This window comes from Symphalangus syndactylus, chromosome 9 (genome assembly GCF_028878055.3).
Source record: "Symphalangus syndactylus isolate Jambi chromosome 9, NHGRI_mSymSyn1-v2.1_pri, whole genome shotgun sequence".
Taxonomy (NCBI): Eukaryota; Metazoa; Chordata; class Mammalia; order Primates; family Hylobatidae; genus Symphalangus; species Symphalangus syndactylus.
The window spans coordinates 75,306,476-75,333,510 of NC_072431.2; the positions used below are offsets into that span (position 1 = coordinate 75,306,476).

The following is a 27,035-nucleotide window of genomic DNA, read 5'->3' on the forward strand; positions in this document are numbered from 1 at the left end:
GAGTCTAAGTCCCAGCTGAAGCTGGGAGGGCAGGGGCCCACACCCTCGGCGCCACAGATTCCGGGGCCTCGTTGTCACTCTCGTCTCCGAAGAGATCAGGGTGGCTCAAGACCCGCTTCTTCAGCTTCGGGCGTCCTGGGAGGGGTCCAGCGAGCAGGCCTTTCACTCCACCAACTTCCCCGCGGGGGCCTTCATGTGCTTCCTGTTTGGGAGGGTTGGGGGAGCAAATGGACCTCAGTGACCGAAAATGGCTTCTTCTTGGTCCCTTCCCCCTCTCTGCCTTGCGGCAGGGCTGCTGGCCTGCAGGCCCTTCTTGTCCACACCGGGCATCTCTCCGGGCTGCCCTCAGCCCTTGCCCTTGGTCTTGTCCTCCTTCTGGGCACCATCTTTGCGGCTGGGATCCCGCTTTTCTTCCTCGAGTTTCCCCTCCTTGAGGCAGCCACCATCCTGCCAGGCCAGGCCTGGGGAACCGGGTGTGGCCGGGGACTCCCCAGCAGCCCGAGGTCCCCCACGTGGCGCTGCATGGCTATCTCCTTGGTCACCTGCAGGCCGCCCCCCTCAGCCTCCAGACCCTCCCTGGAGGAAGGCTGCATGGCAGCTTGGCTCTCGGGGCTGGCCCTGGCTTTGAGCAGGGCTGGCCATGGCAGGCTCCTTGGCGGCATTGCTTTTTGAGAGCAGAGTAGAGGGCTCACTGCCACGGGAGCCCGGGGCCGCTTGGTGGCCTGTTGCTTCCGGGAGCTGGCCGGGCTGAGGTGCCAGGCCACGTAGCTGGAGAGCGGCCAGAGTTGTCCATCACCTAGATGCCGCTGGGGACAGGGCGGCTGTGCTGCTGGGGCTGGCTCACGGCCTTGGGGACCAACTCCGTGGCGTCGCACCCCCTGCGCCTCTGTCCTGACCCCTGGACTCTGCCCTGACTCCTGGACTCCTAGACAGGACATAGAAAGAAATTATTTAGGTTGATAGGGTGCAAGAGTCCCCGGCAAAAACTTTCCTTTTAACAAAAAGCAGCTTAGAAATTACTTTCTTTGGCTGGGCGCGGTGGCTCACGCCTGTAATCCTAGCACTTTGGGATGCTGAGGCGGGCGGATCACGAGGTCAGGAGATCGAGACCATCCTGGCTAACACGGTGAAACCCCGTCTCTACTAAAATTAAAAAAAAAAAAAAAAATTGGCGGGGCGTGGTGCTGGGCACCTGTAGTCCCAGCTACTTGGGAGGCTGAGGCAGGAGAATGGCGTGAACCTGGGAGGCGCAGCTCGCAGTGAGCCGAGATTGAGCCACTGCACTCCAGCCTGGGCAACAGAGCCAGACTCCGTCTCAAAAAAAAAAAAAAAATTACTTTCTTTTTAACCATACACAATTTAAAGAAATTACTTTTTTTCTAACAAAGAGCAGTCTGGAAGATTGGGCTATAAAACATAAATAAGCACTTCGGCACAGAGGGGGAGCTTCCTGAGTAATCACCGAACTCCACATAAATACAATGAGTCCCAGTAAAAACAGTGGGCCTTAATGAGCATATTCCTTTCCCTATTTTGGGCACACTAAGATAGGGAAGCAGAAAGCTTGCATGAATAAAGGCGATCAGCTTGCCAATAGACTTGGGGGCTAGGTGTGTTCAGCATGGAGGCTCCATTTCCACCCCCCCTTTTTTGGTTTGTTACCACAAAAACTAGGCAACGGCCAGGCGCCCTGGCTCATGCCTGTAATCCCAGCACTTTGGGAGGTCGAGGCGGGTGGATCACCTGAGGTTGGGAGTTTAAGACCAGCCTGACCAACATGGAGAAAGCCTGTCTATACAAAAAATACAAAATTAGCCGGGCGTGGTGGCACTTGCCTGTAATCCCAGCTACTCAGGAGGCTGAGGCAGGAGAATCGCTTGAACCCGGGAGGCAGAGGTTGCGGTGAGCCTAGATCGGGCCATTGCACTTCATTGTGGGCAACAAGAGCAAAACTGCATCTCAAAAAAACAAAACAAAAACCAGGCAACATGGCACCAGCCATGTTAAAAAACCCATCAGCATAATAAAATATTGGGGTGGGGCAGCCAACTTCTTCCTGCACTATGCAACTGGCACACCTGGTTCAACCAATCTTTCATGCCCTATGTAAATTAAACACCGCCTCCTCAAGCTCATCTATAAAATCTATATTTCACTGTGGAAGTGGCAACCCATTTCTCCAGGACCTCTCTCTCTGCAGCAGGGAGAGCTCTTTTTCCTTAGCCTGTTAAACTTTCACTCTAAATCTCAGTCATAGGGTCTTTACAACTGTGACTGAGCTAAAGATCCTGGGAGAGGGAGATGATCCAGGATTATCCAGAGGGGCCCTGAATGCCCTAAATGCAATCACATGTGTCCTTATAAGAGGGAGCCAGAAGGAGATTTAATACAGAAGAGGAGGTGGCAATGTGGCCAAGGAAGCAGAGGTTGAGTGGCCACAAGACAAGGGCTGCTGGCAGCTCCCAGAAGCTCCTGGAGGTGAGGACTCTCTCTTAAAGCCCCTGGACAACTGTGGCCCTGCTGGGACCCTGGTTAGGGCCCAGTGATACTGACTTCACATTTCTGGCCTCCAGAACTGTGAGAAAATAAATCTCCATTGTTTTAAGCAGCTAAGGTTGTAGTAATAATGTTATAGCAAATATAGAAAGCATACACCATGCAATGTTATGTAAATAATAAATAGGCCAGGCACGGTGGCTCACACCTGTAACCTGCGCCCTTTGGGAGGCCGAGGTGGGTGGATCACCAGGATGGGAGATTGAGACCATCCTGGCTAACACGGTGAAACCCCATCTCTATTAAAAATACAAAAAATTAGCTGGGTGTGGTGGTGCACGCCTGTAGTCCCAGCTACTGGGAAGGCTGAAGCAGGAGAATCGCTTGAACCCGGGAGGCAGAGGTTGCAGTGAACCGAGATCGCACCACTGCACTCCAGCCTGGGTGACAGAGCTAGACTCCATCTCAAAAAAAAAAAAAATTAAAAAATAAAAATAAAAAACAATTAAAAATAAATGAAGTACTCTACACACAGCCCAGATAAATCTGAAAACAGTCACATTGAATGAAAGAAGGGAGAGTCAAAAGGGAACCTACCATATGATTCCAGTGACGCAAGGTTTGAAGTAGTCCAAACTCATCTTTGTTATTAGAAGTCAGGATAGTGGTCACCTTCCAGAGAGGAGCATGACGGGTCTCTGGGGCTTTGGTAACGTTCAGTCATTTAGGTGCAGGGCTGTGCTCACTTTGTGATGGTTCGTTGGACCATGATCTTACCATTTATGCACTTTCTGTATGTATTTCCCTTCAACAAAAATTTATTTAAAAAAAAAAAGCCTGAAGGAAACCTGCTGCAGTCATATTTGATGCAATCGCTGGAGTGGGAACAAGGCTACCATCTGTTCCTTTATTACCCTCTGCCCTCCCCTTCTGGGCCTACTCTGGCTTGGATTGTTTCAGTTTGGTGCTGGTTGGTGGCTTCTCTGTTATGCTGTGTATATGTATATGGTGTATGTGTTTTGAGGGGAGGGACAGTGTTCAGCTTCCCCTGACCTACCCTTTATCACAGAGAATCCCCTCAAAAAGGGGCTGCTGTGTCTGCCTTTAGGCACACAGCAATCCACATCTACAACATCTCTTCAGTGTGGGGCTTGCCCTGTCTGGCCCTGTGCCCTCCTCCAGCATCTGCTCTTCACACTGCGGTGGCTTATGCCCTCAGAGCTTCCAAGACCTGGGACAGATGAAGAAGCAAATCCCTCCTGCTCTTGGGCACACCCCACAGTGGGCCCTTCTCATCATGCTGGCCTGGGTTCCTCTAGTGAACTTCCCGCTTGCAGAAAGGATCATCCAGGTAGAGAGAGGCCAGTCCTTCTTCCAGGCACCTACAGTCTCCATAAATGATTCCTCTAGCTCCCCTCTCCTCTCTTGGCTTTGAGTAAGTGGGTGAGAGAAGCACCTCTTTCTTTTCCATAGAAGGAGAAGAGAGAAATCTCTCACTACCAAACTGGGCAAAACCACAGGATAACTCAGTGACCCCCCCACCCCCACCCTTCCTCATTCTACTCCTTCTGTTGAGGCAGGTGGAGGGGTGTGGTTGAGCCTATTTCTTCAATCCAAGCCTTTGGGGCTGCTATCTTTCTCTAATTGTAGTGGGGGTACTGAGTGTCTTTCCGTCCGCGGCTTTGGACTTTGTCACTAACTCTGGGACACATGGAAAAGCCCCGCTCAATGATTTGTCATCCCAATCTCTGCAGACAGAAGAATGCTCTAGAGATGGGCCCAAACAAGGCACGCAAACAAGCATCGCTGGTCTGAAGTATGCAAGGATGCCTGGCAGGTTGGCTGTAACTGTATTTTCTAAGCTTGTATACTTTTTTTTTTTTTTTTGAGTCGGAGTTTCTCTCTGTTGCCCAGGCTGGAGTGCAGTGGTGCGATCTTGGCTCACTGTAACCTCCACCTCCCGGGTTCAAGCGATTCTCCTGCCTCAGCCTCCTGAGTAGCTGGGACTACAGGCATGCACCACCACACCCGGCTAATTTTTGTATTTTTAGTAGAGATGGGGTTTTGCCTCATTAGCCAGGCTGGTCTCGAACTCCTGACTTCAGATGATCCACCCGCCTTGGCCTCCTCCCAAAGTGCTAAGATTACAGGTGTGAGTCACTGCGCCCGGCCAGCTTGTATAGTTTTGTCTGGTTGGGCCCCACCGATAGTTTTGTAAGTGGAGGAAGAAACTATCTTTATATTTCCTTGATCCCTGGTAGTTTGCTTGTAATTGAAGACAATAAATACCCATTCTACCTGTCTTTATCCATATTCTTACCCTGAAAAGGTGAAACTTTTTTTCTCATATTTTTTGATCATTTGTAATTTTTTCTTCATGCCAAGGCAGTTCCTTCTCTCTAGTAAGTGGGTGATATCCCATCACCACCTGCTAGTTTGATATTTTGCTGCAAGTACTCACCCAACTCAGCAATCTGCCTACCGATGTGATTTGGCCCGAGGCATGCACAATCATCACAGAAGATAGCTGGATTTGTTCTCTTAACCTTCGTTGCATCCTCTTTATATTGGATGTAGTTGCCAAGCTCAGATTACGTCCTTCAGACCCCTTGCTGGGTAGGAAGTGGTACAGTGGCACACGCTCTAGGTGGAGGCCACCATGTTTTCAGGTGCTGGTGGTCAGAGTTGGAAATGAGAGACTTCTGTGCAGCACACCCTGTGTCCCTTCTTCAGCTGTGGGAAGGTAAAAGGCAGTGGCTGAATTGGCATTTTCTTGTCTTTTTTCTTTCTTTTTAAATTAACATAGAATTTACCTAGAGTGATATACTCAAAGGTTAAAGAAGTTTTACATACGTTCATACTCATGTAACCACCACCTAGCTTAAGATACAGACATTTCCAGTACTGAGGAAATGGAATTGAAAACAAATTCTCCTGCTGACCCAGAAAGCCTCTCCACAAGTTTAGAAGAGAAAGAAAACAGTTTTATCATTGAATACACACTAAACTCATGTGACACACATCACAGGCAATCCATGAAAGAGATTGCAAAGATTGAAAAAAACAACCATGTATATAACCTGGCAGATACAACTCATTACATACTTGTTCTCAAGAAAAATAACTAGTCCTTAAGTAAGAGAACTTGGCAGCACCGTTTGTCACATATAGTTCATACTACATTTGATATGGACAGGAGGCAGGGAAATGCTGGGTAGAAGAGGGAGGTTCCCTAGCAAGGGCCCCATCCTCAAGCCTGGAAACTCAAAAGCCCTAAATGGGAACAGGCATTCCTGTTTTCATGCCCAAATATTGCCTTTTGCCTACCACACCCTCCTATCCTGTATCCATATAAACCTGAAACACCAGGCCCCATAAGCAGAAGAGCAGGGGAACAGAAGAGTGGTAGAGTTGCAGAGGAGAGAAGAGAAGGAGCATCTGAACGTTGAGAGGAGTTCAGCTGGTGACGGTCAGAGAGATCAGTTGCAGGATGGACGAACTCCAGGGGAAGATCAGCTTCCCACTTCATCCCCTTTCCAGTTCCCCATTCATCCCACTGAGAGACACCTCCATCTGGCAACAAAATCCTCCTCATTTAGCATCCTTCAATTTGTCCATGTGACCTGACTCTTCCTGGATGCCGGGACAAGGACCCGGGTACCATGAGGGCACTGAGCTGGTTAACATGTAAGCCATCTGAATGGCAGAGCTAAAGTAGCGCTGTCATATGCCCATTGGAACTTTGGGAGTTGCAGGCACCTACCTCTAGACACTACCGTGGGGCTGGAGCCCAAAAGCGCTCGCCCTGGCTCTTGCACCTGCCTGTCTGTGGGCTCCCCCTCCTATAAGAGGTTTGAGGGTGGTAGCCTAACAGATGAGCCACACCCCTGCTGCAGGTCCTGCGAGGGGGGTCAGGAAACTCTCCTGTTTCATATTCACCTGGTAATTGGAGTGGTCACTTGTGCTTGCTAATTGCCTTTATCCAAAAGAAAATAAAATGTGGAGCCAGGTGCCTGCTGAAGTTGGACTCCTACCCTCCCCTGGAATCTGGGGATAGGGGGTTCTCTTCCTTGATGTTTACATTTCAAAGAGATGGCTCCCAGGTACTTGAGAAAAGCATCCCTGGATTGTAAAACTGGCAAGAAGCTTATTTAGCTTTTAGAAAGATTTGCATAAATCTATCTGAAAAGGAGAGAGAAAGAACTTATGATGAGGCATTTTCTAAAATAAATCCTCTAAGCTGGAGGCCATTATTCTGAGAGAAGTAACTCAGGAATGGAAAACCAAATACCATATGTTCCCACTTCCAAGTGGAAGCTAAGCTATGAGGACACAAAGGAATACAGTGATATAATGGACTTCGGAGACTCAAGGAGGAAGGTGGGGGATGAGGCATAAAACACTACATATTGGGTACAGTGAATACAACTTGGTTGCCCTTTACACTAAAATCTCAGATTTCACCACTGTAGAATTCATTCATGTAACTGAAAGGAAAATATCTTGGGCCCCCAAAATCACTAAGGAAAACTCAAGCTGGAAATGACTTAGGGCAAACCTGCCTTCTGTTCTACTCAAAGTCACCCCTCTGCTTACTGAGACAGATAGATATCTGATTTCCCCCTTTGGAAAGAAAGGCTAATCAGAAACTCAAAAGAATGTTTGTGCATCACCTATCTGTGACCTGGAAGCTCCCTCCCTGCTTCCAGTCTTCTGCCTTTGCTTCAAGATGTCCCGCCTTTCCAGACCGAACCAGTGTACTTCTTACATATATTGATTGATGTCTCATGTCTCCCGAAAATGTACAAAACTAAGCTGTTCCCCAACCAGCTTGGGCACATGTCGTCAGGTCTTCCTGAGACTGTGTCACATGCATGTCCTCAACCTTGGCAAAATAAACTTTCTAAATTAACTGAGACTTGTCTCAGATTTTCTGGGTTTACATAACCAAAAACCACTTATACCCCAAAAGCTATTGAAGTAAAAAAAATTAAAAGATTAAGTAAATCCTCTAAAGAAAGAAATGGGGAGTCTCTTTTGCTTCTTGTACTGGAGAAAATTCGTTTTCTTTTTTTACATTTGTCTTTGCCCTTACACCAGAACCCGAGAAGGCTCCCACAGGCCCTTTTGTTTTGGGGTCCCATCCCTAGCTGGATGCCTGCTGAAGGCTTCACCTGACCCAAGAGAAAGTTATATTGTTGGTTAAAATGGGTTGCGGCACAGCTTCCAGTGCAGGAAGGCTAGGGAAGGCTGGCACAGGCTTCTAAATCCTCCCTCTGCTGCTTGCTCTCCAGAGGCAAACCACAGACACCTGTGTCCACCAGGCACATCCACTTGAATCCTGCAGTCCAGAGTCCTCATAGGAAGCTAGTCGCATGGACACGAGCCTGCTGTGTGACAGGCTGTGATTGAAGTTGAGGACATCAAGTCTTCACGTTTACGTGAGACACTGCTGACTGAACATTCTGCCCCTGCTGCGGGACTAGTTGTATTTCCCACTAGTGCTCAAAACATAAATGTTCTCTAACTAGCATCAGACATCTAAATAACAGTTACCTAACTTCACCTGCTGTTAATATTTTGCCACCTTTTCACTAGCAGAAAGTATGTATATTTGTATGTATTGTCAACCCAAAATATCTGAGATAGGTCTCAGTTAATTTATAAAGTTTATTTTGCCAAGGTTAAGGACATGCCTGCGACACAGCCTCAGGAGGTCTGACAGCATATGCCCAAGGTGGTCAGGCCATAGCTTGGTTTTACATGTTTCAAGGTGACATGAGACATCAGTCAATATATGTAAGATATTGGTTCAGTCTAGAAAGGTGGGACAACTTGAAGCTGGGTTGGGGCTTCCAGAACATAAGTAGATAAGAGACTAATGGTTGCATTCCTTTGAGTTTCTGAATAGCCTTTCCAAGGAAGCAGATATGCATTTATCTCAGTATGCTGAGGGGTGACTTTGAATAGAATAAGAGGCAGATTTGCCCTAACCAGTTCCCATTTTGACCTTTCCCTTTAGCTTAGTGATTTGGGGGTCCCAAGATTTATTTTTATTTCAAAGTGTGTTTGTTTATATGCATATATGTGTCTATATTATATGTTAAAAACTGCTGAACAATGTGTAAGTCATGTTACTTCACATGCTTCTCTTAAGAATGATGTTCTGTATAACCACAACACCGTATTCAAGTTCCCCAGTTGTCTCAAATATATCATTTAAAGCTTTTTTAAAAAAAATCCTGGATCTAATCATGTTCATACATTGAAACTGGTTTAATGACTGTAAATCTCTTGAAATTTTTCCTCCTAACTGAAGCCTTACATTCTTGGACCGACATCTTTCCAGCCCATCTCCCTCAACCGCCCATCCCCCTCAACAGCTCAACCCCTGGTATCCATCATTCTATTTTTCACTTCTGTGAGTTCAACTTTTTAGATTCTACCTATGAATGAGACCATGCAGTGTTTGTCTTTCTGTGCCAGGCTTATTTCACTTAATATAATGGCCTCCATGTTCATCTATGTTGTCTTGGGCGACGGGATTCCCTTATTTTTTTATATGTCAATTAGCTAGATTTAGTTATTCCACAATGTATATATACTTCAAAACATCATGTTGTACACAAGAAATACATGCAGTTTAATGTGTCAATCTAAAAAGTAAAAAAAAAAAAATTGTGTTGTTCAATGTGATGTTTACACAAATTTTTTAATGGTTTAAGTGAGAGTTTTGTACATCAGCTTTAAACATTTTTCTCTTTTTTTTTTTTTTGAGGCAGAGTCTCGCTCTGTCGTCCAGGCTGGAGTGCAGTGGCTCCATCTCGGCTCACGGCAAGCTCCGCCTCCCAGGTTCACGCCATTCTCCTGCCTCAGCCTCCCCAGTACCTGGGACTACAGGCGCCCACCACCACGCCGGGCTAATTTTTTGTATTTCTAGTAGAGACGGGGTTTCATTGTGTTAGCCAGGATGGTCTTGATCTCCTGACCTTGTGATCCGCCTGCCTCAGCCTCTCAAAGAGCTGAGATTATGGGCTTGAGCCACTACGACCGGCCTAAACATTTTTCAAGCTACAAATCTTATGGTAGAATTTTGGGTATTTTTTCTCCCTTTATTTCTGTGTTTGAGCAGAAGCATAATTATATCTTGAGGAAAATCTTCTGGAAAAACGATTCAAGAGCCCTTTTTTTTGAGACAGAGTTTCACTCTTTTTGCCCAGGCTGGAGTGCACTGGCACAATCTCGGCTCACTGCAACCTCTGCTCACTGCAGCCTCTGCCTCCCAGTTCAAGCGATTCTCCTGCCTCAGCCTCCTGAGTAGCTGGGATTACAGGCGCCTGCCACCACGCCCAGCTATTTTTTTGTATTTTTAGTAGAGATGGTGTTTCGCCATGTTGGGCAGGCTGATCTCCAACTCCTGACCTCAGGTGATCCGCCTGCCTCGGCCCCGCAAAGTGCTGGGATTACAGACGTAAGCCACCATGCCCGGCTCAAGAGCCTTTAAAATTTCATGTTATTTGATCTACTGATTGTACTTACAGGAAGACTTATAGAGGAAAAATTAGATACGCAAAGAGTTACAAATAAGAATGTTTTCCAAGTTTTAGTAGTAACATGAAAAATAAATATAACTTAGAGTCCAAAAATTGGGAATTACTTTTTTTTTTTTGAGACTGAGTTTCACTCTTGTTGCCCAGGCTGGAGTGCAATGGTGCCATCTCGGCTCACTGCAACCTCTGCCTCTCAGGTTCAAACGATTCTCCTGCCTCAGCCTCCCGAGTAGCTGGGATTACAGGCGTCCACCACCACACCCAGCTCATTTTTGTATTTTTGGTAGAGATGGGGTTTCACCATGTTGGCTAGGCCGGTCTTGAAGTCCTGACTTCAGGTTATCTGCCCACCTTGGCCTCCCAAAGTATTGGGATTACAGGCATGAGCCACTGTGCTCGGCCCAAAAATTGGGAAATTCTTATGAAGTGTTTCCATTAGAAGGAATATGACACAATGACTAAAGTCACATTTTGGCAGACTATAGCCCAGCTTGGGAAAATGCTCACGATGACATGTTTACGAGTAAAAGTCAGGATATACATCTATATTCATTTTTATAAAAGCAGATAATAGCTGCAAAATAATGGTAATAGCTAAACATTTGATGAAGAAGCAAAAGATTTGATGAAGCAAAAGCAAAAAGTAAGCATTTTGCCTCCTTGGGCTTTTTGGATAGATAATTAGGATATTGCCATATGTCGTAATATGTTCTTTTGGAAGAGAAGAATATATAAGAACTAAAGTAGCAAAAAAATAGATGAATCATTAGTAGTATTGCAGTTCTGGAATTCCTGGGCAAAACCATGAACAATTTCTCATAGATTATTGAATAAATAAATAAATACGAAGTATTAGTCTTAAATCCAAATTACAAATGTCACCAGCAGAAAAAATCAACACCAGATACTGGCAAATATTAAAACTGCACATAAAAAATGTTTGTTAGAGATTTTCTGAAACTGAGGGAGGGGGAAGAAAAAAAAGAGATTTTCCAGAACTGATGGAAGAATTGTGATTTTTCTGTAAGTCTTGATTTTGTAGAAATTGGCAACAAAAGGTGAACTCTGAATTTCTAGATTTTTTCACAAAGACTCAATTTCTTTTAAAGTGTGTCTTCAGTTTTCTGTTGATGTAAGAGAATACTACAGACTACATAATTTATAAAGAACAGGAGGGTATTTGGCTTACGGTTCTGGAGGCTGAGAAGTCCAAGAGAATGGCATCAGCATCCGGCAAGAGTCATGCCATGGTATAAGGGCATCCCACTGTGAGAGAGAGAGAAAACGGGGGCCAAGCTTATCCTTTTGTCAGGAGCCCACTCCTGTGATAACAACATTAGTCCATTCATGAGAGTGGAGACTTCATGGCCTAATCATCTCTTAAAGACCTTACCTCTTAATCCTGTTACAATGGCAATTAAGTTTCAAAACAGAAACTTTTGGGGGATACATTCAAACAACAGCATGTGGGAAATAAACTTTTTCATGATCAGGTTTAAAAAAAGTTTATCCCCCAAATAACTGAGAAGGATTAGTTTTATTTTATTTGTAGACCCTTAAATAGCAGGACCAGTCTTTCAAGGCTTTTCTTTCCCTGAACAATGGGCAGGGGCTCAAAGGGGAGCATTCACAGGGTGCAAGTGGGGAGAATGGATGTGGGAGAGCTGTCAAGGTGCCCCACCTGAACAAGAACTCCATAGCACAGGAGAAAGCAGAGGAAACGCCCACCTTCTCAGAGCCAGAGTGACGGGAGTAGACTGTAAACCAATGGACTCCTCTGGAATGATCTGGACCGTCTGTGCTATCTGAGTAGAGGGGATGCTACCTGTGCTGGTGATACTCTGTTCTTCCCCACCCGACCCCTCAGTCCACTCTCCACCCGCTGTTTTTCTGCTCTGTGCTTTGGGATGCCGCCTCCTGCGGACGTTGTCCCTCCTGCTCTCATGCCCTTGGATTTCCCAAAGGGTTGGCCAAGGGGAAGCACTGACTGATAGGGGGTCAGAGAGTGGGAGGAGAGGGAAATTGGGTATGTATTTTTCTTTCTTTCTCCCTGCTTTGGCATGGTTCTGGCAGGGAATGCACCTTCTATGGGTAGATTCTTCTAGAACTCTAGCTTTCACCCAGGCTCTGGTAACACCATTGCCTGGGATGATAAAGCTTCCCACGGTACCTCAGCATACCCTCTGTGTCCCTTAACTCTGCCCAGTCTATGTAATCATTCCCTTCATTTAAAAGTGTCTTCAGAAATCCCACATGACTGTGAATCACTGGCATAAACCCCAAGTGAAAGCACTGGGTTCCATCTGAAGAGACTTCCAAAGGGCACGATCACGTCACTCACAAGTGGATCAGCTTGCATTGATGGCACCACTGCTATGCTAGAAAGAAACTCAGCCATTAAGGAAAAAATCTTCAAAGCATGATTATTCTTTGTATGCTTGGCTGTTGTCTACCTGCCTTTGCCTGCTTTAAAACTAAAGGATATTCTGGGAAACTGTGGGAGCTGTCGTTATCACAGGACTTGCTCTAAATCAATGATCCTTTGTGCTTTCTCTTTAGAAATTGGTACCAAGCAAGCAATCTTTCTTTCTTACAGAGAAGCAATGGAGCTTCTCCATGCAGCAATGCTGCCTCTCAGCTAAGCAAAAATGGAAATTATGTCTTCAAAAATAGGGCATTTATTCCTTCTCTACAGCATGCAGCACATTCATTTAGACATCTAAAATAAACTCAATGTATCTATGCAGAGCTAAGATGACCAGAGTGAAAAACAGTGAGAAGCTGTTTTTATTGGAAAACATTCTGATTTCTATGAAGCATATTGGAAAGAAATTTTATTAACTGCTTCTCTAGGAAAAATAAATGTTATTTCAGGAAAGGAAGGAATGAGAAACCAGCTTCATTGCAGTGGAATGATGTTTGGACCTCTGAATGCCTCTTTATGTAGGAATCTTAATTTAGCCAAAATTCCCACAAACAAAATTTTACCATTACTATCAATGACAACAAATACTGGATGTATTAATTTAACCATGGATTCTCTAAGGACAGTGAGTTGATAAAAGGGTAGCTCACTGAATTATGAGCCAACAGTCAAATTTAAATGGAGTTTGAAATAACAAAACTTGAGATTTTTTCATGTATTTAATTACACTTTCATTGACTATAAAGGAAAAGGCTAGAGATTTTGGTGACATTTGAGACAGTAAAAAAGATTTTTCATCATCGCTATAGTTTGAATGTGTCCCCCAAAATTCAACTGTTGGACATAATCCCCAATAAAACAATGTTGAGAGGTGGGACCATTTAGAGGTGATTAGGCCATGAGGGACCTGCCTTCATGAAAGGATTAATGTTATTATTGAGGGAGTGGATTCACTGTCTCCAGGGTGGGCTTGTGATGGATGTGAATTGAGCTTGCCATCACCCACTCTGGCCCTTCTGCCTTCCACCATGGGATGACACAGCAGGAAGGCCTTTGACAAATGCCAGCAGCATGCTCTTGGACTTCCCGACCTCCAGAACTGTAAAACAAATATGTATCTGTTCATTATAGATTACCCAGTCTGTGTGTTCTGTTATAGCCACCCAAATGAACTAAGACAACCACTTTTAAATGTCAAAGGTCAGAAACTACTAAAATTCAAGTAATGATGTGTAACTTTAGTTTGTTTTTTGAATAATATATAATAAAAGCCAAAGCAGCAATCTCTTAAGCTAAAAAGGAAAATGTGTGTCCTCTCAGGACCCTGACTCATACAGCTATCAATGGGTACCTCCATTTTGGCTGCATGAGGCACTGAAGCAGATTCAATATGATGTACAGAAGAAAAACAAATGTACTATTCACAATAATCCATTCCAAATAAAATATTTGCCATGAAATAAAAATGAAAACAAACAGATGGAAACACTTTATGTGTTAAATAAATTATCAATGAAAATAGATCAATGGATTTTGCTTTGGTAAATGTTTTCTGAAGTAAAATTTATCAATAGTTACATAATTTTCAATAAGATGTTTGTATTCATAATCACAGAGTCAAAAATCCATCAGGCTGGAAAATAGTGGTATCAAAATGTCCTGTATCTATACAGAGGTTAACATAAATCCTTACTTTTCTGAACTCCATGCCATCCTACCATTTCTACCATTAGAAATGAGAATAAAGCCAAGAGCAGCACATACAGAGATACTGGGCTCACCCAGTGTATTAGCCCATTTTGTGTTGCCATAAAGGAACATCTGAGGCTGGCTAATTTATAAGAAAACAGGTTTATTTGGCTCACGGTTCTGCAGGTTGTACAAGAAGCATGGAAGGCCAGGCACAGTGGCTCATGCCTGTAATCTCAGTGCTTTGGGAGGCCGAGGCAGGTGGATCACTTGAGGTAAACAGTTTGAGACCAGTCTGGCCAATGTAGGTGAAACCCAGTCTCTGCTAAAAATACAAAAATAGCTGGGCATGGTGGCACATGCCTGTGATTCCAGCTACTTGGGAGGCTGAGACATGAGAATTACTTAAACCTGGGAGGGAGAGGTTGCAGTGAGCTGAGATCACGCTACTGCACCCTAGCCTAGTGACAGAGACTCTGTATCAAAAACAAACACAAAAACAAAAACAACAACGAAAATAGAAGAAGCATGGCACTAGCATCTGCTTCTGGTGAGGCCTCAGGTAGCTTCCAGTCATGGGAGAAGGCAAATGGGGAGTAAGTATGTCACATGGTGAGGAGGGAGCAAGAGAGAGAGAGGAAGAGATGACAGGATCCTTTAAACAACCAGCTAACTAACAGAGCCCAAACTCACTTGTTATCATAGGGAGGGAGGGTACCAAGCCATTCATGAGAGATCTGCCCTCATGGCCCAAACACCCTCCCACCAGGCCCCACCTCCAACATTGGGGATCATATTTCAATATGAGATTTGGAAGGGACAACTATCCAAACTATATCACCCAGTGGTAAAGATTTTAGAACGGGCCACCATTAGTACACAAATAGGTACAGAGTATGGAGGAAAAGATGAGCTATATTGTACTGAGTTGAACTCTAATGTGGGCAAAGAGTGTAGCAAGGAGGTTGGTTAAGTATGTGTTAAGAAAATGTGTTAAAATGTATTTAAATTTTTACAAAATGTGTTAAGAGTGTTAACACTAAGTGGAAAACTTGGGTAGAAAATACTAGAAATAAAGTTGCATCTGTTTTATAGTGGCAAAGAAAGAAGGTTGCCCTGTCACATTAAAGACAAAGTGCCAGATTTGAGCAGTCTGAGGCTCTGTATACCAACCAGTCCATGTCTTGTCTGAGGAAGGCTATTCTTCGAGAGCCACAGGACCAGCTGATGAGGTCAGGGTGTATATTGGCCTCCAGGGCAGTCCTTCCAAAGCCTGGCTAGCAGTCCTTGGCCTGGCAATCAACGATGAGCCATGCCAATCTGATTATATCCCAGTGATGTTGAAATTCAGACTGAGAAACTCAGTTTCTTGGGGAAATTGGGCTAAGATTCATTTATTCTTGGGTGCTGAAATGGCCATTTTTAGGCTTTCAAAAGTGGAAGAAGCAGAGATAACTGAGGTGGAAGGCACAGAAAGCAGCAAGTAGAGGCGAGGAAATCTCTCAGGCAGGGGAGACAGCGTTGCCCTGGTCTGCCTCCCTGGTTTTCCTTTCTACTCCTTGTGTGTTCCATGTGTATTTCCCTTTGTTTCCACTCACATCTATGGATAGCCTGTTTATTAACTCCACCCACTTCCTCTACATGCTCAGCATGAACGGGTCTCTGTCACTATCGGTAGGATTTTCAAATAAATCTATTGACATGGATTGGATTCAAATCCGCTTGTGCATTATCTATGACATCCAGAGATCTAGGCATCATGGTAGGAACTTCTGCAGGATTGCTCATTAGCTTAGCAATATTCTCCCACACACCAGATTGAGATTTGTGCCTTGCAAGGGTGCAAACTGGAGTTACCAAGGAAGAGCTGAAATTGCAAATGTTTACCCCATGAATGCCAAGATTTCAGCGTGCATGTGTGCGTGTGTATATTTATGTACATATGTATTATACTCAGTGTTATAATACAGTAGGTTTCACAAGTGGTAGGATTGTTGTCAATTTGAATTTTTTATTTCTTAAGCTTTTGATAGTCAGCATGTATTATTATTATATTTTAAAAAACAACTGCTACATTATTCAAGAAAAAAGTAGGTGAGCCTGAATTGGAAGATCAATGCAATTAATGCATAGAGCCTGGGTAGATTAAGAAAATGTGCATCTGTAATTTATACAAGCTGTGCCAATAATTTTACCCTGAGGTCTGCATACAATGTCACATAATAGCTCTGCTTGTCAATGCCTGTGTGTATGTTCTCCTGGGGAGAAATCGTGGGAGAGTAGAAATGGAAGAGAAGGCAACAGCAGGAGCTGACTTCTTGAAGGAGTCCTTCCCTCTAACTGTGGCGGAGCTCAATGTCAGGGGCCTCTGTCCGTGGAGGACAGGTGCTTGCTGGCTCACTTTCCTCTAGTAAATGCCTTTTTTTAGACGGATGTTGGAATGCTATGTATCAGAGTTAGCATAAAATAATGAAAATTACCATCACAGCGAATGCTCCCTGATCTTGGGGACCAGGAACTCTCCTATATGAGCTCCACGTTTAAAATAACATGACCTCCCCCTACGCCAGGTTGTTTATCCTGGAAAAACTCCCTCTTCCCCAGCTTGTGTTATGCTTTGTAAATCAGGTCCAGAGGAAAATAATATTTGGAAATATTTTATTCTCAGATCTGACTTTCTTGGCTCACACTCGGTGGCAGACCCAGAACAGATGTCCTGTGGGCCCTTGGCCAATGGCTTCATGGCTGGCCGTCTGTGAGCCCTTACATCTTGGCTGAGGTGACGGCCACCTGATGTTTGTTTTAGCAGGACAGTTTGGCATGAAGGAAAACTCACTAACTACTGTTTCACATTAAATTTTCAAACAACTTGGGGTTTCATACGTGACTATTGTTTCTTGGCCACCAGTCTAAGAAAAGACAATAACGGAAAGAGGAATGAATTGCTTTTCTTAGCAATAAAACCAATCATTATTGGAAGCCCAGGCCACCCTCCTCCTTTCACTTTGTTTCCTGGTAAAGTGAGAGGAGAGGGATCTGGATTTGTGGGTATAGGACCCACAAACTATTCTTGTGGCTCAAAGAGTGCCTTAGCGTCCTTAGATGCCTGCTGATCATGGGTCTCTGGAATTTGCTGCCAATACTGTGGGGAGCCAGAGTCTGCATCCTGCTGTGGGTGCTGAATTCCTGCCACTGCCCACCGGTAGTGCCCTGTATGTACCTCCTACTCTGGCAAGACCACCGTCCTTAGCAAAACACCAGCCCAGGATGCTCCTGCTGCATTTCCCTGTGGCATCACTTGCCTGGAGCTCTGTTCAGCAACTGCACACAGGCTGAGTCAGCTTGACCCGTTTTCCTCAGATATAGCTCATACTTTGGAATTCTGGAGAGTACAGTATCACAGTCACTAATATGGCAGAGTTGGATGTGTCCCAGTGGCCAGAGAGGGCCAAGTATGTGTGGTTTCCTCAGCTTGCCAAGTGCCGGCCAATCTGTTTACTGTGCTCCTGCTTTCTGCCAATCATGGCAGAAAATGGTATGTTCTGCTGGCAGTTTTGATCCACATTGGCTGACAGAAAGCATTGCAGTGATGTTGCCAAAGGTACTACAGGGTGAAAATGCTCGGGCGACTTGAAATGCAGGTTTTGTGGCATCTTAACAAGTTGATGTGAAATCAGAAATTGGGATGACTAGAAGTCCTTTAACATTTGAGAGGGATTCTTATCCATCATTCAGCTGGCGGAGTGACCATCAATTGGTGGATGTAAATGGAAGGAGCAGTGGGGATGTGCTTCACTGCTGCAGGGATCTGATGCAAAGGAGGTGGTGGGGATGCAGCCGTGTTCTCATGATCGAGGGGGCTCCTAGCACCGAGTCATGAGGCCTCTCACTCCCAGCAGAAAAGCTCTTGGCCCTAATGGACAGTGCCAGGACTCACAGCATGGCCATTGTTCTGAAACTCCAGCTCTGCCATGTGTCACCTCTCCCTGCTGCCCACCTGGCCGCAGGCAAGCACCATCTCCTTGAGCATGGCCAGCCCTGGCAGCCTTCTCAAGGACTCTTTAGACCAGTGGCCTTCCTCCCTTTCTTCCTGTCTTCCTTTCACACTCCGTAACAGGATTTTAAAATGCTCTTGAATACCTTCAAGTTGACATTTAATATTTTAAAATTTAGGTTTAAATAGGTACTACGAAGCAGGGAATATCTTACATAGTATAGATATCGGCATTATGATCCATGGTCTCTAATTCATGAGTCAAATAAATGTATTGTTCATCTTCCAATGTGGTATTATTTTATTATTTTGTGGCTTAATTTTGTTATTTATTTTAGATTTATTTCTATTTTTGTCAAATAATGTGAACAATATAATATCAATCCTTTGAATGTTGTTGGAATTTGCTTTCTGGCTTTTATTTCCTTTACATTTAAAGAAACAGACTTAGTTTACATTTTCTCAGATGTTACAAATGTACTTAAAAAGAATGTATTTTTCAGGCAAATCCATAGAAACAAAGTATTAATAGATCGGTGATTGCCAGGGGCGGGCTGCGGGTGGGGTGAGAAGGGAACAGAGAATGACTGCTAATGGGTATAGGTTTCTTTTGGGAGTTACAAAATGTTCTGGAATTGGATAGCACAACTTTCTGAATACATAAAAAACATTTTTAAAAGCATGAATTTTATGGTATGTGAATTATTTTTCAATTAAAAATGTATTTTCTTCAATTATTGATGCAATCTTGTTAATTATGTTTTTTTCCTCTGTCCCCAGAAACAGGAGAAGATGTTAATTAAGTTTTAAGTATTCTGTATCTTTCTAATTTTATGTCTCCTTCATCTGTTAAATATGTTTAATTGATGGTCTTGACAATATTGAAAAAGAAACTGGCTGGGTGCGGTGGCTCACCCCTGTAATCCCAGCACTTTGGGAGGCCGAGGCAGGCAGATTACCTGAGGTCAGAAGTTGGATAGCAGGCTGGCTAACATGGTGAAACCCCATCTCTACTAAAAATCCAAAAAAAAAAGAAATGCCTGTAATCCCAGCTACTCGGGAGGCTGAGGCAGTAGAATTGCTTGAACCCAGGAGGTGGAGGTTGCAGTGAGCCAAGATCGCAAGATTCTGTCTCAAAAAACAAAAACAAACTAACAAACAAAAAACTGAATTACTATTGGAGAATGCTAGTGAATCAACTCATTATTTTGAAAAGTGGCACGTTAAAAAGTGGTACATAAATGAAAGAATCAAACCTTTAACTTAACTTCGTTCTGTGTACTACAGCAATGGGCAACCCAGACAGCAAAAGGGAACATTTTCTTTTTGTGGATGTATGTCAGCTAAGAGATGAAAAATGAGGCCAGGCACAGTGGCTCACTCCTATGATCCCAACACTTTGGGAGGCTGAGGTAGTTGGATCACCTGAGGTCAGGAGTTCGAGACCAGCCTGGACAACATGGTAAAACCCTGTCCCTACTAAAAGTACAAAAATTAGCTGGGTGTGGTGGCACATGCCTGTAATCCCAGCTACTTGGGAGGCTGAGGTGGGAGAATCGCCTGAACCTGGGAGGCAGAGTTTGTAGTGAGCTGAGATCATGCCACTGTACTCCAGCCTGGGTGACAGAGAAAGAAAAAGGAAAGACTGAATTAGAATGTTACCTTTTCATGACCAGTAATGCCAGTAATGAATTAAGATAGCTAGGCTTTGGATATTAATGGTAGATAACTTCATGTATATATACATATATATGTATATATAGAAAGAGAGAGAGAGAAAGCCCTACATTATATCTTCCTCCTGGAAGTACCCAGCAACACCTATGAAGAAGTTTGCAAAAAGGTGGATCAGGTCTTCAATTACCAATTTGCAGGAAATAACAGAAGACAGAGAAATATATTAAATGACACCTCAGTGATTCAATCAGATAAATCCATACTAAGGTGAACATGACAGCATGAAAGACTTGGTTTCTTCAATAAGTAAATGTCAAAGAAAAACCATATGAAGGGGAACCTTATAGATTTAATAGACATATTAACCAATCTGAACATGTGAACCTTATTTGGACCCTAATTCAAACAAGTTTAAAAATATTTATGGCATTTATAGATAATTGGTCACCTAAATACTGATTGGATATTTGATGCTACTGAGGAAATTAATTCTTTCTAAGGTATGATATTGGTAACATGACTACGTTATAAAAAAGTGCCCTTATCTTTTTATTTTATTTTATTTTTTAATGCTTTAAAAATTTATTTACTTATTTATTGTAAGTTCAGGGGTACATGTGTAGGATGTGCAAGTTCGTACATAGGTAAACATGTGCCATCATGGTTTGCTGCACAGATCATCCCATCGCCTAGGTATTAAGCCTGGCATCCATTAGCTATTCTTCCTGATGCTCTCCCTCCTCCCACCCCACACTCTCCAACAGGCCTCAGTGTGTGTTTTTCCCCTCCGTGTATCCATGTGTTCTCATCATTCAGCTCCTACTTATAAGTAAGAATGTGGGGTATTTGATTTTCTGTTCCTGCATTAGTTTGCTGAGGATAATGGCCTCCAGCTCCAATAATATCCCTGCAAAGGACATGATCTCATTCCTTTTAATGACTGCGTAGTATTCCATGGTATACATGTACCACATTTTTTTTATCCAGTCTATCATTGATGGGTATTTAGGTTGATTCCAGGTCTTTGCTATTGTGAATAGTGCTGCAATAAACATACATATGTCTTTATAATAGAATGATTTATATTCCTTTGGGTATATATCCAGTAATGGGATTATTGGGTCAAATGATATTTCTGTCTCTAGGTCTTTGAAGAATCACCACACTGTCTTCCACATTGGTTGAAATAATTTACACACCACCAAGAGTGTAAAAGCATCCGTTTTTCTCTACAACCTTGTCAGTATCTGTTTTTTTTTGTTTGTTTGTTTACTTTTTAATAATAGCCAATTTGGCTGGCATGAGATGGTATCTCGTTGTGGTTTTGATTTTCATTTGTCGAATTATCAGTGATGTTGAGCTTTTTTTTTATGTTTGTTGGCTGCATGAATATCTTCTTTTGAGAAGTGTCTGTTCATGTCCTTTGCCCACTTTTTAATGGAGCTGTTTGTTTTTTTCTTATACATTTGTTTAAGTTCCTTGTAGACTCTGAATATTAGACCTTTGTCAGATGGATAGATTGCAAAAATTTTCTCCCACTCTGTAGGTTGTCTGTTCACTCTGATGATAGTTTCTTTTGCTGTGCAGAAGCTTTTTAGTTTAATTAGATCCCATTTGTCAATTTTTGCTTTCGTTTAATTGCTTTTGGCATTTCCGTCATGAAATTTTTGCCTCTGCCTATGTCCCAAATGGTATTGCCTAGATTTTCTTCTAGGATTTTTATAGTCTTGGGTTTTGAACTTAAGTCTTTAATCCATCTTGAGTTAATTTTTGTATATAGTGTAAGGAAGAGATCCAGTTTCAATTTTCTGCATATGGCTAGCCACTTCTGCCAGCACCACTTACTGAATAGGGAATCCTTTCCCCATTGCTTGTTTTTGTCAGGTTTGTTGAAGATCAGCTGGTTGTAGGTATGTGGTCTTATTTCTGGGTTCTCTATTCTGTTCCATTGGTCTATGTGTCTGTTCTTGTACCAGTACCATGCTGTTTTGGTTACTGGAGCCTTGTAGTATAGTTTGAAGTCAGGTAGTGTGATGCCTCCAGCTTTGTTCTTTTTGCTTAGGATTGTCTTCACTATTCAGGCTCTTTTTTTTAGGTCCATATGGATTTTAAAATAGTTTTTTTCTAATTCTGTGAAGAATGTCAATGGTAGTTTAATGGGGATAGCATTGAATCTATAAATTGCTTTGGGCAATATGGCCATTTTCACCATATTGATTCTTCCTATCCATGAACATAGAATGTTTTTCCATTTGTTTGTGTCCTCTCTGATTTCTTTGAGCAGTGGTTTGTAGTTCTCCTTGAAGAGATCCTTTACTTCCCTTGTTAGCTGTATTCCTAGGTATTTTATTCTTTTTGTGAAAAGTGCCCTTAATCTTTCAGAGTTCATACTAAACCATTTCTGGACGAAGTGACATAATGGTTGGGATTTGCTTTAAGACAATATGGAAGAGGGTAGAATGAATGATGAAATAAGCTTGGCTATGGGTTGCTAATTGTAGTTCAGTGATGGGTGCTTGAGGGCTCACTATACTCTTTTCTCTATTTGTGTTTAAGCTTTTTTTTTTTTTTGAGATGGAGTCTCACTCTGTCACCCAGGCTGGAGTGCAGTGGCATGATCTCGGCTCACTGCAACCTCTACCTCCTGCCTCAGCCTCCCGAGTAGCTGAGATTACAGGTGCCCACTACCACACCCAGCTAATTTTTGTATTTTTAGTAGAGACGAGGTTTCACCATGTTGGCCAGGCTAGTCTCAAACTCCTCACCTCATGTGATCCACCCATCTTGGCCTCCCAAAGTGCTGGGATTACAGGCGTGAGCCACTGCACCTGGCATGTTTAAGCTTTTTTAATAATCCTTATTTGAAATGGGAAATGGAAAGCATTTGATAGGGATCTTTTTTTTGAGACAGAGCCTCGCTGTGTCACCTAGGCTGGAGTGCAGTGGCGGAATTGTGGCTCGCTGCAATCTCCACCTCCAAGGTTCAAGTGATTCTCCTGCCTCAGCCTCCTGAGTAGCTGGGACTACAGGTGTGGGCCACCACCCCTAGCTAGTTTTTGTATTTTTAGTAGAGATGGAGTTTCACCATGTTAGCCAGGCTGGTCTCAAACTCCTGACATCAAGTGATCTGCCTGCCTTGGCCTCCCAAAATGCTGGTATTACAGGCATGAGCCACTGCGCCTGGCCACTGTTAGGGATCTTACTACTACCCTTTGGCTTGATCTTCAGTATCCTTGGTACCTCTGTTTCTATATTATAAAAAGAGGGATAATAGTTAATCCACTTATCATGCATTGCTGCTTCGAGTCATGTGCTTTATTTATGTGATAATGGCCCGTAAGAGCCCTAAGCCATCCGCAGCAGGGCAGCAGGTAATTTCCATGCCTATTCAGACTTTTCTTTCTCTTTCTTTCTTTCTTTCTTTCTTTCTTTCTTTCTTTCTTTCTTTCTTTCTTCTTTCTTTCTTTCTTTCCTTTCTCTCTTTTTTTTTTTTTTTTTTTGAGACAGAGTTTCACTCTTGTTGCCTAGGCTGGAGTGCAATGGCGCAATCTTGGCTCACTGCAACCTCTGCCTCCTGGGTTCAAGTGATTCTCCTGCCTCAGCCTCCCAAGTAGCTGGGATTACAGGCATGTGCCACCATGCCTGGCTAATTTTGTATTTTTAGTAGAGACAGGGTTTCTCCATGTTGGTCAGGCTAGTCTCGATCTCCCAACTTCAGGTGATCTGCCTGCCTCGGCCTCCCAAAGTGCTGGGATTACAGGCGTGAGCCACTGCATTCGGCCCCTATTCAGACTTTTCTAGGGAATGACTGAAGAGGATGTCCTATGGAGGGTGCCTGGCTAGAGTCTGGATGCCAGCGTTTGGGATGACTCTTCAAGGGCAGCTCTGATGATCCTGCCCATGTCTGCTTTTCACATCCCTGCCTCTCTCTCCTCCCAGCAAGACCAAATGTAGTTGAGAAAAGATTCCCTTTCAGGGGATATCACCACCAATCCCACAGAAATACAAACTACCATCAGAAAATACTATAAACACCTCTACGCAAATAAACTAAAAATCTAGAAGAAATGGATAAATTCCTGGACACATACACCTTCCCAAGACTAAACCAGGAAGAAGTTGAATCTCTGAATAGATTAATAACAGGCTCTGAAATTGAGGCAATAATTAATAGCCTACCAACCAAAAAAAGCCCAGGACCAGACAGATTCATAGCCGAATTCTACCAGAGGTACAAAGAGGAGCTGGTACCATTCCTTCTGAAACTATTCCAATCAATAGAAAAAGAGGGAATCCTCCCTAACTCATTTTATGAGGCCAACATCGTCCTGATACCAAAGCCTGGCAGAGACAGAATAAAAAAAGAGAATTTTAGACCAATATCCCTGATGAACATTGATGCAAAAATCCTCAATAAAATACTGGCAAACCAAACCCAGCAGCACATCAAAAAGTTTATCCACCATGATCAAGTGTCGGCTTCATCCCTGGGATGCAAGGCTTGTTCAACATATGCAAATCAATAAACGTAATCCATCACATAAACAGAACCAATGACAGAAACCACATGATTATCTCAATAGATGCAGAAAAGGCCTCTGATAAAATTCAACAGCCCTTCATGCTAAAAACTCTCAATAAACTAGGTATCGATGGAACGTATCTCAAAATAATAAGAGCTATTTATGACAAACCCACAGCCAATATCATACTGAATGGGCAAAAACTGGAAGCATTCCCTTTAAAAACCAACACAAGACAAGGATGCCCTCTCTTACCACTCCTATTCAACATAGTGTTGGAAGTTCTGGCCAGGGCAATCGGGCAAGAGAAAGAAATAAAGGGTATTCAATTAGGAAATGAGGAAGTCAAATTATCCCTATTTGCAGATGACATGATTGTATATTTAGAAAACCCCATTGTCTCAGCCCAAAATCTCCTTAAGCTGATAAGCGACTTCAGCAAAGTCTCCGGATGCAAAATCAGTGTGCAAAGATCACAAGCATTCCTATACACCAATACAAACAGAGAGCCAAATCATGAGTGAACGAACTCCCATTCACAATTGCCACAAAGAGAATAAAATGCCTAGGAATCCAACTTACAAGGGATGTGAAGGACCTCTTCAAGGAGAACTACAAACCACTGCTCAACGAAATAAAAGAGGACACAAACAAATGGAAGAATATTCCATGCTCATGAATAGGAAGAATCAATATTGTGAAAATTGCCATACTGCCCAAAGTAATTTATAGATTCAATGCCATCCCCATCAAGCTACCAATGACTTTCTTCACAGAATGGAAAAAAACTACTTTATAAGTTCATATGGAACCAAAAAAGAGCCTGCATTGCCAAGTCCATCCTAAGCAAAAAGAACAAAGGTGGAGGCATTATGCTACCTGACTTCAAACTGTACTACAAGGCTACAGTAACCAAAACAGCATGGTACTGGTACCAAAACAGATATATAGACCAATGGAACAGAACAGAGGCCTCAGAAATAACACCACACATCTCCAACCATCTGATCTTTGACAAACCTGACAAAAACAAGAAATGGGAAAGGATTCCCTATTTAACGAATAGTGCTGGGAAAACTGGCTGGCCATACGTAGAAAGCTGGAACTGGATCCCTTCCTTACACCTTGTACAAAAATTAATTCAAGATGGATTAAAGACTTACATGTTAGACCTAAAACCATAAAAACCCTAGAAGAAAACCTAGGCAATACCATTCAGGACATAGGCATGGGCAAGGACTTCATGACTAAAACACCAAAGCAATGGCAACAAAAGCCAAAATAGACAAATGGGATCTAATTAAATGAAAGAGCTTCTGCACAGCAAAAGAAGCCACTAGCAGAGTGAACAGGCAACCTACAGAATGGGAGAAAATTTATAGAATCTACCCATCTGACAAAGGGCTAATATCCAGAATCTATAAAGAACTCAAACAAATTTACAAGAAAAGAAAAAAAACAACCCCATCAAAAAGTGGGCAAAGGATATGAACAAACACTTCTCAAAAGAAGACATCTATGCAGCCAACAGACACATGAAAAAATGCTCATCATAACTGGTCATCAGAGAAATGAAAATCAGAACCACAATGGGATACCATCTCATGCCAGTTAGAATGGCGATTATTAAAAAGTCGGGAAACAACAGATGCTGGAGTGGATGTGGAGAAATAGGAACACTTTTACACTGTTGGTGGGAGTGTAAAGTAGTTCAACCATTGTAGAAGACAATGTGGCGATTCCTCAAGGATCTAGAACTAGAATTCCCGTTGACCTAGCCATCTCATTACTGGGTATATACCCAAAGGATTATAACTCATGCTACTATAAAGACACATGCACACATATGTTTATTGCAGCACTATTCACAATAGCAAAGACTTGGAACCAACCCAAATGTCCATCAATGATAGACTGGATTAAGAATATGTGGCACATATACACCACGGAATACTATGCAACCATAAAAAAGGATGAGTTCTTGTCCTTTGCAGGGACATGGATGAAGCTGGAAACCATCATTCTCAGCAAACTATCACAAGGACAGAAAACCAAACACCGCATGTTCTCACTAATAGGTAGGAATTGAACAATGAGATCACTTGGGCACAGGGCAGGGAACATCACACACCAGGGCCTGTCAGGGTGTCAGGGGCTGGGGGAGGGATAGCATTAGGAGAAATATCTAATATAAATGATGAGTTGATAGGTGCAGCAAACCAACATGGCACATGTATACCTGTGTATCAAACCTGCATATTGTGCACATGTACCCTAGAACTTAAAGTATATATATATATATATATATATATATATATATATATATATATATAAATAGTGGGACTGATGGAAATCAAGAGCCTCCTGATATGATGCACTGAAGATACAGCATCATCTACTTAGTATGATTGTCAAAAATATTGCACCTAAATCTAATCATGAGAAAACAATCCAATTTAACTTGGGGGACATTCAACAAAAAAATCGGCCTCAATTTTTGAAAAATGTCAGTGTCATAGATCATAAACACAAAGCTGTAGAACTGTTCTGGATTAAAGGAGACTAAAAGAACATTAAAAACTAAGTGCAATTGATTAGATTTTTGGATAAACAGCAACAAAAAAAGCTATGAAGGACATTACTTGGACAACAGGGTGATCTGAATATGGACTTAATTAGAT

At 43.0% G+C, this 27,035-nt stretch overlaps 1 long non-coding RNA gene across 1 annotated transcript in view; it reads right to left on the reverse strand.

The window, feature by feature from the left end:
* Positions 1 to 1,836: 1,836 nt before the first annotated feature.
* Positions 1,837 to 27,035, reverse strand: part of LOC134731374 (uncharacterized) — a 54,956-nt gene continuing 29,757 nt past the window's right edge. Inside the window, exons 3-6 of the long non-coding RNA XR_010113597.1 lie at positions 11,236 to 11,312; positions 4,958 to 5,229; positions 3,094 to 3,301; positions 1,837 to 1,958 (exon numbers count right to left, since the gene is read on the reverse strand). This is a non-coding gene — a long non-coding RNA (uncharacterized lncRNA). The remainder of the gene's footprint in view (positions 1,959 to 3,093; positions 3,302 to 4,957; positions 5,230 to 11,235; positions 11,313 to 27,035) is intronic.